The 14587-nt window shown below is 44.2% G+C and overlaps 1 pseudogene; it reads left to right on the forward strand.

Moving 5' to 3' along the window:
• Nucleotides 1-12124: 12124 nt before the first annotated feature.
• LOC122128100 lies at nucleotides 12125-14296 on the forward strand (annotated as a pseudogene).
• Nucleotides 14297-14587: the final 291 nt, after the last annotated feature.

The following is a 14587-nucleotide window of genomic DNA, read 5'->3' on the forward strand; positions in this document are numbered from 1 at the left end:
ACAGTGCCTTGACTTCGAGTCCCAGGATTGCCCACCTCTCCCCCCCCCCATAAAAAAGAGAAAAAGGAGAGGGGGGGGAACACAAAGAAAGAAAGAAAGAAAGAAAGAAAGAAAGAAAGAAAGAAAGAAAGAAAGAAAGAAAGAAAGAAAACAAGCGTTAATGATCTGTTTATCTTATCTGTAAAGAAATACCCCAAACATCTAGAGTTGAGATTGGAGCAAAGATAAAACAACTATCTGTGCATAATTCAGTTGCCACATTCCCCCCGACCCCCCACTTTAACCCTGAAAACACCCATGAAGTCAGGAGCTGTGTGGGTCTCTCTGTCTGTCTGTCTGTCTGTCTGTGTCTGCTTTTTTTTTTTTTTTTGTGGTTGGGTTGTATGGTTGTCTGGTTGCCTGGTTGCCTGATTGCTTACTCCATAAAACTCCACCAGAGTGACTCCTCCAGAAATTCTTATTCAATGATCAAAATCAAGGGTCCTAAGGGAAGAGTCCCTACATGGAAGGGTAAAAAGTCACTAGCCCTCACCTGTGTTTGGTGACAAGAAGAACTCCATACCAATCGTCTACCTTCATACATGAGGGCAGGGCAGGGAAGGAGAGATTAGGAGCAAGCCCGAAGGCGGGGAGGGGGGGGGGGGGGGGGGGGGGAGGGCGGGGTGGAGAGGCGGATCTATGGAACGAACGACTCCTCCCCCCTCCCCTTCCCCGCCCCCAACACGTCGGCTGTCGAAACCCCGCCCTCCTTCCCGTCGTCACCGGTACGACAGAGGAAAGACAACTGGTCGACCTCCGTACCGCCAGGGCGTGGCTGGAGGGAAGGAGGCCGCGGGCGCCCGGGGCCGGAGCCCCCAGAGACTAAGTCCGAAACGGAAGGGACAACTGGTTGACCGCGGTGCCGAAGTGCGGAGGGAAATGGGTCAAGTCCCCGCGTGGCAACTGGTCAACCCGACTCGTCTCGGAGGGAAAGACAGAGCAGGGGGCGCTCGGGCGGCCACCCTCTCCGCCGCGGACGGGTGTGGGCCGGCGCGTGGAGAGGAGGGGGGGGTGGAGAAAAAGCGGACGGGTGGACGGGACCGCCCCTCTCCACGGCGCCGGGGACGCGGACCGGGAACCGCCACACCCGGGCGGCGAGGGGGGGGGGGGGACGTGGAGGGCGAAACCGGGAGCCGCACCCACCCCCTCCCCGACGCCGACGCCAACGCCGGCCGAGCCCCGCACACACACGACCCCAGCCTCGGGCCGGCGGGGACGCGCGGGCGAGAGGCCCGCCGGCCGCGCGCGCGCGGACGGGAGAGTCGAGCAAGAGCGTGCGGAAGGAGGAGCGGCCCCCCCCCCACCCGAGACGGGATGGACGGGAAGGTGACCGCCCCCGAACCCCACCCCACCCCACCGGGACGGGGGGGGGGGGGCGGTCGAAAAGACAAACCCTTGTGTCAAGGGCTGACTTTCAATAGATCGCAATAAATCTTATAAACCATGGGAAGGTAAACTGAGGACCTTCCCAAGCTAGGCACATTCAGTAATGACTTCTCGAGCAAAGAATAACAATCAAGGTCATAACAGGAAGGAAAAAATTAGAATGTCTCTTCCCTTCCCCTCTCCTCTTCTAGTTCCAAAGAGGATTCTTAAGGAAATTGAATTTGAGGTGTGGTTTTTTTTCTTCATAACCAGAGACACTTGTTGATCAAAGCTGCACACCAGCCCAGACTTCCCACAATACAGACTCTGCCCTATGAACCCAGCTTTAACCTCGGACTTCTTTCATCACTTTTGCAATATAGGATGCACCCAGCAAGCGAAGGGGCTTCAGAGACTTTATCTTCCTCCCACAGACAAGACTAATTCCAGGGGGGAATTCATTGACTAAAAGTGAACCAGAATATGATGCTCTCAGAGTGAGCCTTCCTATAAGCACAGTAATGGTCATTAAACTAAATAATATATAATAAAGGGTTGCCTGATCGTGGTGGTTTACACATGTAATCCTAGCTATTGAGGAAGCTTAAGTCTGAGGATGGGGGCTTGATCTCAGGGCCTGAGCCCAGGGCTAGTGCTCTACCACTTGTACCACAGTATTACTTCCAGCTTTTTCTGATTAGTTTATTGAGATAAGACTCTCATGTGACTTTCCTGCTCAGTCTGACTTTGAACCATAATCCTCAATCCTCAGCATTCTGAGTAGATAGTATTACAGGCATGATCGACTAATGCCCAGCAGCCTCCATCTTTCAGATGTACCTCTCCTCTTTCTCACTCAGAACCAGACATACAACACTTCATCCTGGTCCTGAGTTCACTCCAGCCCTGAAAGTTTCACCCTAGCTATTGCCTCTGTCATATGCTTTACTATATTGCCCCAAAGCTGGCTCCATGTCATCCTACAGGTCTTGGCTTCAATGGACCTCTTCACAGAGATCCATTTTTTGTGGATTGATTCTGGGGTTTGAACGGTTTTAGACTGAGGATTTGGGGAATGTTGCTTAGCTTTTTTTTTAATCTCAAAGATAGTATTCTACAACTTGAGCCACAGTTTCCAATATGACTTATTGCTAGTCAATAGGAAATAAGAATTTTACAGACATTTTTGTCCAGGATGACTTCAAGCCACAGTCCTCAGGTCTTAGCTTCCTGAGTAGTTAGGATTACAGGTGTGAGCCAAAAGCACTCAACTTACAATAACCCTTTCAAGCACTCTCACCTGCACTGTTTATCTTGCTATGTTGCTTCATATTGGTTTATTTACTTCTTACTTGGCTTCCCCAAACAGATGATCAGTTGTGCCTTGGGTAGGTGCTCTGTCTTCTCTTAGCCTACAATGTGGACCATTCACACCTGACATGTATCTGATAATGGTGAATCTCTCCACCCAAGGTCCCCTTGCTACCTTCCTTTTTATTAATCCTTGTGTGGTCTTTGGCCTTGAACTCAGGGTCTGGGCATTGTTCCTAAGTGTTTTTTGCTCAAGGCTAGCACTATAGCACTAGAGCCACAGCTCCACTCCCAGCTTTCTTGTTAGGTAATTGGAGATAAGAGTCTCACAGGCATTCAGTGCTGGTCGTTCACCCTTATAATCCTAGGTACTCAGGAGGTGGAATTCTGAGGATTGTGGTTCAAATCCAGCCAGGGCATGAAAGTTCGTGAGATACTAATCTCCTATTAATCACAGGAAGAGCCAGAAGTGGCACTGTGTTTCAAGCAGGATAGTGTTATCCTTGAACAAAAGGAGCTTAGAGACAGTGCTCAGGCCAGAACGGAGGAGGAGGAGGAGGAGGAGGAGGAGGAGGAGGAGGGGGAGGGGGAGGGGGAGGGGGAGGGGGAGGGGGAGGGGGAGGGGGAGGGGGGGAGGAGGAGGAGGAGGAGGAGGAGGAGGAGGAGGAGGAGGAGGAGGAGGAGGAGGAGGAGGAGGAGGAGGAGGAGGAGGAGGAGGAGGAGGAGGAGGAGATCCAAGCTCATGGATTTTCCCAGATCTCAGTATCCTGAATAGCTAGGATTACAAGCATAAGCCCTCAACATCCTATTTATTTATTTATTTATTCATTCATTCATTCATCCATCCATTCATTTGTTTTAACTGACTGTCTCCAGTTTTCCAACTTGTTATTAGTTACTGGAAAAGTCGAACAGAGGAGAGGTAGCAGGTATAGGCTTTCAACCTCTTTTGTGGGGATATAAAAACTTTTCCTATGAGATGTCCTTACCTTTTTTGGGACCTTTAATAGTGATGCCTTTGATGATGAGACCTCAACTGATGAGGACAAAGCCTTGAGCCAAGGGTTGTGAAAAGTAGATCCACCAGTCTAGAGGTGCCGTTTTATGAATCAGTACGTTTTAAATGGATTTTATTGATTGATTAGGAGTGTGTGTGCTTGTGTGTGTGTGTGTGTGTGTGCACACGAGCACTGGTACTAGGGCTTAGTGTTTTTATTAGGTCTCCTCAAGTATGATATTCAACAACTTGAGCCACACTTCCGTTTCTGGCTTAAAAAACTGATTAAACATGAGCTTCTCACAGGTTTTTATGCCTAGGCTGACTTCAAAATCCTCAGGTCTCATCCCCCTAAGACTATTGAATGGCAAGCATGAACAATCAGTGTGTGGCCAGTGTTTAATATGCTTTAACACATTGCTGATTCACAGACTGTGTCTTCAGTTCCCCCATGTCATAATCAGTAATCTTTAGCTCCTATTTCCTTATTTGCCCCATAAGGATGGTTGTAATAATGAGATTGCCAGGTTGGCAACAGAAAGAGATGCTTAGGCAAAAGAAATGACTAAAAATCTGTAAGTATGACTGGGCATGTTGGCCCACACTTGTAATCCTAGCTACTCAGGATCTGAAGATCGCAGGTCAAAGCCAGCCGGGCAGGAAAGTCCTTGAGCCTCTTATTTCCAATTAACCACCAGAAAACTGGAAGTGGTGCTGTGGTTCAAGTGGTAGAGTACTATCTCCCTCTTGTAATTGCTTGCAAATATTTGCTACTCTGGTTTCAATAGCCAGCATGGGGATTGAGACCTGTCATTCCCATGCAGCCTTGACTGTGTAGGTATTTTCCTGCTTTAGCATCCTGATTTAGAACTGCAGGCATTGCTCTCATGATAATGTACAAGATTTCCTTCACTCAACAGCAGATATTCAAATAATATATTAGAAGTAAAAACATGAACACGGATAGCCTGATGCAGCCTAAAATCACCCAGCATTTTCCATTTACTCTGAGGAATACAATCAAAAGAGTAAGAAAGCAGCTACCACTCAAGATGGGTGACAGATGCAATACTTCCCATTTTTTGGATGTGCTGGGGTTGAACTTGGGGCCTCATGCTTGCTAGGCAGGTATATCATTTAGTGATTAATTATATTCCCACTGCTTTGCAGCCATTACCTCTATTTTCCAACTCCCTTTTCAATGCTGATGTTGATTCAATGCTGAATCCACACAATCATTGCGAAATCAACCCAATTACCTGCCCCAGAAACTTTTAATCTACCTTTATCTTTCATTAAATGGTTTATTCAGTATATTTCACATAAATAATATACTATTTTCTTTTTGTGTCTATCCATGATAGAGGATTTAGGAGTTGCAGCTTTTTGTGGTTGAGCCATAATCAATTTTATACCTACCTGATATTTTGCAAACCTATTCATCTGATGAACACTCAGTTTCTTTCCAACTCTTGACCTTTGTGACATTGCTGATGTTATCACTGGCCTACAGGTGTGTCAGTTTTGGTTTTCAATTCTTGTGGGTATGTAAGAAGTAATGAGATTACTGGGTCTTATGTTAATACTATATTATGGTAGAAGAATGTGGCAGATTCTATCATAACAGTTATAAAACTTTCCATCAACACCAGAAATGTATGAATGGTCAAGATATCTATAAGTATGTACTAAATCTTCCATTACTGTGCTGTAATGGATATTTTTCACTTTTTATTCATTTTTATTTAACTCATACATGCCTGTATGTAGCTCTGGCTAGAGGTAAAGTCAGAGTACTCTGTACCACCACCCCAGCCCACAGATGCTTTTATTCTGATATTAACTTTTTTCTCTTACAGATAATATTACTGTATATATATATATATATATACATATATATATATATATATCCTTTTTTAAGATAAGGTTTTAAGTCTTTACATGACTTACGTAGCTGTATCCATTCTGTACACCGTATTTACAATAACAAGAAAAATATATTTACAAAAAATTAATATGGAAGCAAAATAATAAAATAAGGTTTAGAACCATCCAAGGCACATGCCAGCTGCCCAACAGGCAAATACACAAGAATCACAGCTTCTGATTAGATGAAGTAAATAAAGAGGAAAAATACACTAAAATACAGTGTTGGAGGCATGGCTCAAGTGGTAGAGCACTTGTCTGCCAAGGACCAGGCTCTGAATAAAAACCATAGTACTTCCAAGGGAAAAGTATTTTAAAATGTTAGAACTTAAGGAAAAGAGCAGAGGAAAGTATAATGGCTCACATAGTGGTGTACACATGTAATCTTAACACTTGGGAGATTAGGAAATAGCTTTGGCTACATAATGACACTATATCTTAAAGAAAATTAAATATTAGAATAAAATAAATCAAACTATATTTCTAAAAACTAGGGTGCAGTTCAAGTATTAATGAATTTGTCTTCCATATGCAAGGCTCTGGTGTGGTACACCAAAAATTAAATGCTTTAATAACTGAAAATTTTAGTTTAATTGGTGAAATACTAGATGCCCTTTGGCTGGAATACCTCCTGGATAAACCTGTGGCAGTTGACACAGCTCCATTTTGTGCTGTACTGAGTGCATTGCTCAGCACACACCATTCAGATCTACATGCATGGACCTCTAATATAATTTGTTTGTGAGTATACTCCTTTCAGTCTTTCACATCACAATAACAGGTCCTTCTATTATTTCTGATGTCTTATAGTTATCTCCATCCTATTATTGAGAATTGCTCTTCTCCTGTGCCTGCATAACACAGCATATTCTGAGAAGAGTAGTAGCTCTCTTGCTAGCCACCCTAATCCTGCCCCATCTCCTCCTTAAATTATACTTTGGTATAATTATGACACTACCCAGGGGATTGGGAATATCCTGCTAGCCACTCTTCTCCAGCCCTGCTTCTTACTCAACAGAGTTTATGGTCTCATCTTGTGTGGTTACCTAGAGAGAAATCTCACTGCTGCTTAGGAAGAAAGAGCAGCCAAGGGAAACAATAGAATCCTGGCCTAGCAGTGTGCTGGAATTGAGGTTCTTCTACAGGAAATAGAAGGGAATGGTAGGCAGAATAGCACTTAGGCCTCTATTCAGAGGTGACAGCTTGCCATCATAAAGCAATTGAAATTCAGATGACAATGTGTACTTGTTAAACCAGGAGGATAAACTGACTCTTCTTCCTTTAAGGAGAGGTAAGTTGGAAAGGTGTGCAGGAATTGGGCTCGGTGGCACAGTTCAAGGTACTCTTTTCATTTGGACAAGCTAAGTTTACTTCATTAAGAGGTATGTACCCATGGCTGCATTGAATGTTCTGTCCTGTATATATCCCTGTATCTCACACAGGTGGTACAACATGTCTCACATTAAGAATGATGGGTTCCAGCTTGTTGGGCTGTGGCTCATCAGGATACAGGGAATATTGTGCAACTTGTTTGAGCCATGGGTGTTCCATTATTTGTTCAGTATTTGTCTCTCCTTCAGGTCCTCAATTACCAGTTGGCATATTACATTTTATCTAACATTCATGTTATATCGACCAGCATACTTGGCCTTCAGAACTAGTGACTCTACCTGGGTCACTTTCTCCCATCAAAGGGAAATCTTCCTGTTCTAATAAAATATAAAAAGCCACCTAAGCTCCAGATTTCCACATTTCAGGCATCATAACTTTTTATTTTTCCAGTTGTGTGGCTTGAACTCTGGGCCTGGGCACTGTCCCTGAGCTCTTCAGCTCAAGGCCAGCACTCCACCAATTGTGCTACTGTGCCACTTCTGGTTTTCTTGTGGTTAATTGGAAATGAGTATTACAGACGTTCCTGACCAGGCTGGCTTTGAACCATAATCCTCAAATCTCAGCCTCCTTAGTAACTAGGATTACAGGCATGAGACACCAGTGTTCAGCCATCATTTCTTTCTTGCAGGATCATTTCAGGAGGGGATGGAACAGCACAGCACTAAATAAATTCCTCAGCAACTGCAGTGGAGTAAACCAAATGCTCAGACCAAATCACTAACTTTGATATTGCCTTTGCTGTCCAAAAGGATGCTGTTGGGCTTAAGGAAGTGTGTGATTGTGTTCTGGTGCAGGTGGTGTATAGCACATACAATTTGAAGAACCTTCTGGCTTCAACTCATATAGGTGATGGGATTTTCAGATCGACTTCAGAAGGTGGCCCTTAGTGGCCAGTTCTGTGATGAGATACACATACTCTTCCTTCTCCATCACCTGGTAAAACCTGATGTGCCATCCAGCCTTAAAAATGTCCACCTCATTCTCTATCTGATGACTGGAGATCTTTCCCTTCTGAAATATTTTAACTGCCATCTCAGTGTCTGTGAAGTGGTGATGAGCCAGTTTCACTCAGGTACCATGGTCGAGGAGTTCTTTCATCTGGTAATGTTTGATAATCTCCTCCTTCAAGGAGCTTGAGGATGATTCTTTGTATTCTGCCATCCTCCTGCTATGATGGCAGGAGTCTCCCTAAAATTAACTAAATAAAATAATGGAAAACCCAGGAAAAGTCAAAAAGAAATACCAAAATCTAACCAACAAATCCTCCCAACCAAAAAAAAAAAAAAAATCAATCTAGCTTTGATTTAGTCCAGCAGCTCACTAAGCAAGAGCTCCCAGCACTGTAAACTGACAAACCATGGGGCACAGTGCCTTCCTATATACTCTGCATGACCTCTCATAATGGAGTAATCACAACAGGGAAAATGACATCATGGGGGAAATGGACAAAGTAGATTCAGGGCAAGTGAGGTCAGTGAAAAAGTGGACCTATTGCAGCCTCCACTATTGGCACTCTAGCTCTTAGGCCTCAAAGACTGTTGCTAAGTAATCCAGGTGGCCTTGAGTTTTCTATTGTCATTATCATGCCATTTCTGAAACCACTAGGAGAGTAGCCAATGTCCTCTGACCTTCTAGAGGACTCCTGCATCTTATAAATTGCTTTTGTGGAAACACCAGCCAATAGCCTCCATTCTTTTTTTTTTTGGGGGGGGGGGTCCGGTCGTGGGGTCTGAATTCAGGGCCTGGGCCCTGTCCCTCAGGTCTTTAGCTCAAGGCTAACGTTCTATCACTTGAGCCACAGCGCCACTTCTGGCTTTTTTCTGCCTATGTGGTGCTGAGGAATTGAACCCAGGGCCTCATGCATGCGAGGTAAGCACTCTACCACTGAGCCAACTTCCCAGCCCTAGCCTCTATTCTTGATGGCCACCTTATCCTATGTCTTGTCCCACGAATGACAGGGCACAAAGTCCTCCATCCTTCTTAAGGACAGTTGTGTCTTACAATTTGCTCCTGTAGGGACAATGTCCAGGCTGGCTTTGAGCCAATTCTCACAATTCAGCTTCCTGAGTAGTTAGGATTATAGGCCTGAGCCATCAGTATTTAGCTCATCTGTCACTTTTTGAAGATTTTTTTTTTTGTTTTAGAAAACTTGGTTTTAGCAATGTCTTTTTCTTTTATCACTTTGTATTTGTTTCCCTTGCTGTCTAATACTTATTCTTTTTCTAATGAGAAATTGCTCATGGTATCATTGAAGATCACTTGTGTGTGAGGAGTTGTGTCTCTGTGCTTTGGGAGGTTTGTTGTCTTTGAGTGTTTAATTAGAATGTGTCTTAGTGTGGACCTGTGGGATTATCCTAATTGACTTTTGTTGAGCTGCTAGATTCCTGCATATAAGGGTTCATACTTTCAATCAAACTTGGGAAGATTTTGGTCAGTATTCATTCAAATACAATGTATTTTTTCTCTCTTGTACATTATATATATATATATATATATATATATATATATATATATTATACATACAAACATTATATACATATTCACATTGTATATGTGAATATACTAATATATACATATATCTCTAGATATTTATATTAAATATATAAATATTTACATTTACATACATATATTTATTTTTACATAGCTTCCATTTTGTGATTGTTTTTGGAAGTCTAGATTGGTACCAGCTACTTTGTCAGAGATAGAGGTAGAAGTTTCCTCTTTATAGCTTGGTGAAAATAAGCATTTCTTGGCAAGGATATTGAAGCATATACAATCTAGCCCCCCCACATCACTCTCTCTGATTTACTACCTCTGTCAGGTCTCTAAGCACAGGGCCATTGCTTGTCAGGTTCTTCTACTGTGTGCTGTGATCTTTTCCGTGCCATGTTCAGCTTCAATGGCTACCAGTCCTGAAACTGGAAGAGGAGATTCTCCAAAGTCAGCCTGCATGGGAGTGGTCTTAGCAGATACCCCTATGCCAGGAATGCTGACTGCTGACTGTGGGCTGCCCAAGCACAGCTCTTTTTGGACTCAAGTCAGAGGACTGCAGAGGAGTGTGGGAGTGGTGCCTTGATAGTCGTTGCGCTAGAAGCAAGGCTGGGGACACAGAGCTTCACTGTGACCTGATTTCTGGGGCAAAGGAGGTGCAATGGCAACTTCAGGCTTTTTCCAGAAGACATGGGCACATGGAGGAAGCAGAAGCTAAGCCCAAGAGACTCCTGAGCACATGGTGGGAAATCGAGCTTGGAGGGCCAGGCTGTCCTGGTTGGTAGGGAGGCAGGTTATGAGCCTATATTTGTAGTCTGCCGGCTTCCAAATGAAAAGCTAGACTTGATTGCTGTCCAGAAATATCCCATGCTTGTGTGGGTCAAACTGCCAAGGACCACAATGAAGGAACCTGCTCATGGCTGGCAATGAAATGGTGAAACTGGAGTGTGAAGACATCATAGTGGGCTCTGAGGATTCCCTAACACTGCAGAGCAGGGAGGCCAGAACAAAAGGAGATACCAGGCTCTGCTGGCTGGGTAGTAGATAGACAGATGGAAGAAGCCTTGCTGGATGGCTTAGTGGAGTCTGTGCCTACAGGCACATGAAGCTGCCTAGGATCTCCCCAGCAGAAACTTGGGGACAGCAGCTTTCCCAACATGGACAAAGAGTGTGCTGCTGGCTAGAGGCTGTGGTGAATGCTGTTCCTAGAGGGGAAATAGGCCTGCTGCTGGAGGGAGCCAATGCCCCTTCCAAGGCTCCTGGAGTAAGGGGAGCCCTCAGGAATAGGCTCATGGAAAGGCTGGTCTCCCCACACAATGAGAACCTCTCTAGTTGGTTTGATTCTTTGTTTGAGAGTGGGTCACTTCTTCGGAGGCAGTGATATTGAAAGAGGAGTGCCATTACCATTCCTGTTCAACCTTATATGAACCTTGATTATTACATCTAAGCCTCCTTAGTAGCTAAGATTATGGGTGAGAGCCACCGGTGCCTGACTCCATCAAGGTTTTTAAGGCCATGGCTCTTCAGGGAAATAATAGCCCTGTGTTCCTAGGAAGAAAGATGCATGCAGGTAGTAAAGACCTCTGAGCTTCACATCAGAACAGAGAGAGCCCCCATATCACTGGGTGTTGATTTGGTACAATTGTTGGTATGCACATCTGGCTTTTCTGAGACCAGAAGACAGTTCAAACTTGCTAGATAGGCAAAGATCCAGAAAAAGGAAGAATCAGAATGCTGGGTTTAAACCACAATTTCTGTGAAATGAAAGTTCAGACGAGACAAGTGACTTCTGACCGTCCCAATGGTGGCAGTGGAATAAAGGAGAAGCCTTAGTACTCTGCACCCTAGGACATGGTATGCCTGCAGTCAGATGGTAAGGAAGCTAGGAGACCTCCAAGAAGGCGGGTGGCATTAAAAGAAAGCCCTGGGATCATTCACCCTGTGACAGATGCAAGAAGCCGCAGGCTTGGACACCATCCTGTTTATCCCAGGCTTATTGCCTTATGTTTAGCCTAGATGTCATAACAGCATTTCTATAGATTCCTGGGACCAGAGACTGAATGACTCAGGAAACTAAGCCCAATTGAAATCTAAAAGGAGGACAACACCAATAATATCAAAGGAATGAAGAGCAGAGGCTTGAAGCTAGGGACCAAGGTAGACCCAGGCACTGGTGGCCCACACCAGCTACTCAGGAAGTGGAGATTTTAGGGTGGAAGTAAAATCCAACCCAGGCATGAAAGTTCATGACATTCTTCTCACTAATTAACCAGGGAAAAAAGCCAGGAGTGGAACTGTGACTCAAGTGGTAGAGCACGAACACTAGTCTTGAACCAAACGGTCAGGCACAAACTCTATCTGACCCTCAGTAGTAAGGACTATATAGGAGATTGAGATTTGAGGATTAAGGTTTGCAGCCATCCAGGGCAAAAAATCCATGAGTCATCTCTAGTAAAAACTGAGGAGTGGAACCGTGGCTCTCCCAATAAAGCACTAGTCTTGAACAAAATCTCCAAACTCAATTCTGACTCTGAGTAGTAAGGATTACTTGGGAGAATGAGATGTGAGGATTAAGTTTTGCATCCAGCCAGGGCAAAAGAATACATGAGTTATCTCTATAAGGAGCCAGATGTTTACCTACTTCTGTTATTAAACATCTTGCAACGGCTCAGTGACTTTTATCTAGAACTTCTCTGGGATTTTCAGAACTGACTGTTTATTTTCCCTAATTCTGCATTCTGATGCATGTATAATACACAAATAAGGCCTCAGTGTCAGGCTTGACATAACTCTTGCAGACTTGAGTAACATGAAGTGCCAATGAAAGCATTCGAGCTCATTTTCAATGGGGAGACAATTGAAACAGAAGACGCTGACATTTTAATGAACAGTGATATTCTGCAACTTTATAAAACAATTCAATTTCTTTCACATGTGCCCAAATTGGAGGGCTTTTCCAAGAAGATAAAACAGAAAGAATAGGAAGCTTTTGGGCAGACTTCTAGGAACAAAAGAACATCTCAATGAGGAGGATATTCTTCAAAACAAAGCCTTCAGGGAAAGCTTGAATAAAGGAAAAAATGTAACAGAAGAGATTAATTTTTTGCAATCCAATTCTAGGTTTATTCAGTACAATATCTTTATTGTACCCGGCAAAGCATAAACACAACCTTACCTAAAATACTACAGTTATAAAACTCAAAATTAATAATAGTATATATACAACACTATATAGTAGATATAGTAGATATACACAATAAAGGCAAAAGAGAGAAAGAGAGGGAGGGAGAGAGAGAGAAGAGAGAGAAAGAGAAAGAGGGAGGGAGGGAGGAGAAAGGGAAGGAGGGAGGGAGCAATATACATATTGCCAAGGCAAACCTGCAAGAACACCATGAATGGCAGGCAAAATGTGGTGGGGGCAGTCTTTGGTAAACAGACCCATTCACAGCAAGGAACACGGTGTGGTATTCTCTCAGGGTAGAACGGGGCTTAGTCAGGGTCAAGGGCCAGGCCTAACAGGAACAGCAGCTTCATCCCTTTACCCTGAAAGCCTATGCCTTGGACAAACAAGGGAACCCCTATGTTGCCAGACTATCCCCAGTAATCAGTGGCAAGCCTGGAAGCGCCAAACACTCTAGGAATGGAGAAGGAATGAACTTTCTAGCCAGAAAATTACAGGCCACACATATGAAGAGAGCCTCAAATCTACAAAAATTTGGGAGCCATAACTGGGCTGCAGATGAATTGTCTCAATAAGGGATCCTTTGTTACAGCCACTCATGGGCTAGTGAAGTGACAAAACTGAGTTGTATTATAAGGGGGGAGCATCAGGTACCTGCTTATCAGGTGGAGATGGAGCTGAATCAGGGGCTGTGGTCCAGGGACTAGAAGCCTTGTCTGGGGAATCCTGGGCTCCAGGGGCATGACCTCCTGGGTGTTGGATTTGTAGGGGACCATGGTCTGGTGTGATGTCTGAGCAGATAAGGGCTGGGGGCTAGGGAGCTGGGGCACTGCTGGAAGCAGATTTGCAGCTGCAGGACTATGCTGGAGCTTCTTGAGAAAGAGCTGGAGCAGCTGCAGGAGCCAAAGCTGGAGGCTGAGCCAGAGCAGGACTCAGGGCCCTGGCTCCTGCTAGAATCACTGCTTCATTCCTGAGTCTTAGCCCTGCTAAGGTCCTTCCTACTTGGCTCCTTAGTGGACATTTTATTTGTAGAGGGATCCTCTGACTTCTTCTCAGAGTGGCCTTGCCTGTATTAGAAGGAACCTTCTTCCTGCCGTCCCCAACTCCTCCCTCTCTCCTCATCCTATGAGGCTGAGGCAGTGCTCAATGGAACAGAATTTTGACCCTATTCCAAGACAATCCCTCATAGCACTATCACACAGCAAGAGTATAGATCTCCTAGAAGTTGAAAAGCTCCACATCTGTGAAGAGAATTGGCATGCAAAAAAAAAGGAGACATTTGAAGGCACAATTGACATGAGTCAAGAATTTCCCTTAGGTAGTGAGTTTTTTAATATTCTAGAAGTGATTGCTCCCTTCAAGCCCTTTATCAACTTTAGAGAATTTGTTCAAAGGAAGATTTCCCCAGGCTTTCCTGTAAACTTAGATAGACCTGGGTTTCCTAGGATCACAGCCACTGTGACTTTCAGGAGTTTTGAGATGATGTAGATGATGGCATTATCTTTACCATGTCAGATAACTACAAAGAAGACACCCCAACCATTGTCCTGGCCTTTAACATAGTCACCAAGAACAAGAAACACAGAGACTCCTAGAAGTAAATCCAAAAAGAAGAGACAAATGTTTTCAGGGAATTACACATTGAAATGACACATCAGTAATAAGATTGGAAGAAATGGGCCTCTAATATGAATTTTATCAAGTATTCTGATGAGCCATTTCCAGTCTTTTAAAAACCTATACTTTATGTGTAATTGTTTGATCTGCAGCTACCAGTGATATGATTTTTTTTTTTGTCTTTTCTTTTTTGGTACTGGGGATCGAACCCAGGACGTTGTACTTGCTAGGCAAGCGCTTTGCCACTGAGGTACATCCCAGCCTGGTAT

The sequence above is a fragment of the Dipodomys spectabilis genome, unplaced genomic scaffold (assembly GCF_019054845.1).
Source record: "Dipodomys spectabilis isolate Male_0828 unplaced genomic scaffold, ASM1905484v1 ptg000323l, whole genome shotgun sequence".
In the NCBI taxonomy this organism is placed as follows: Eukaryota; Metazoa; Chordata; class Mammalia; order Rodentia; family Heteromyidae; genus Dipodomys; species Dipodomys spectabilis.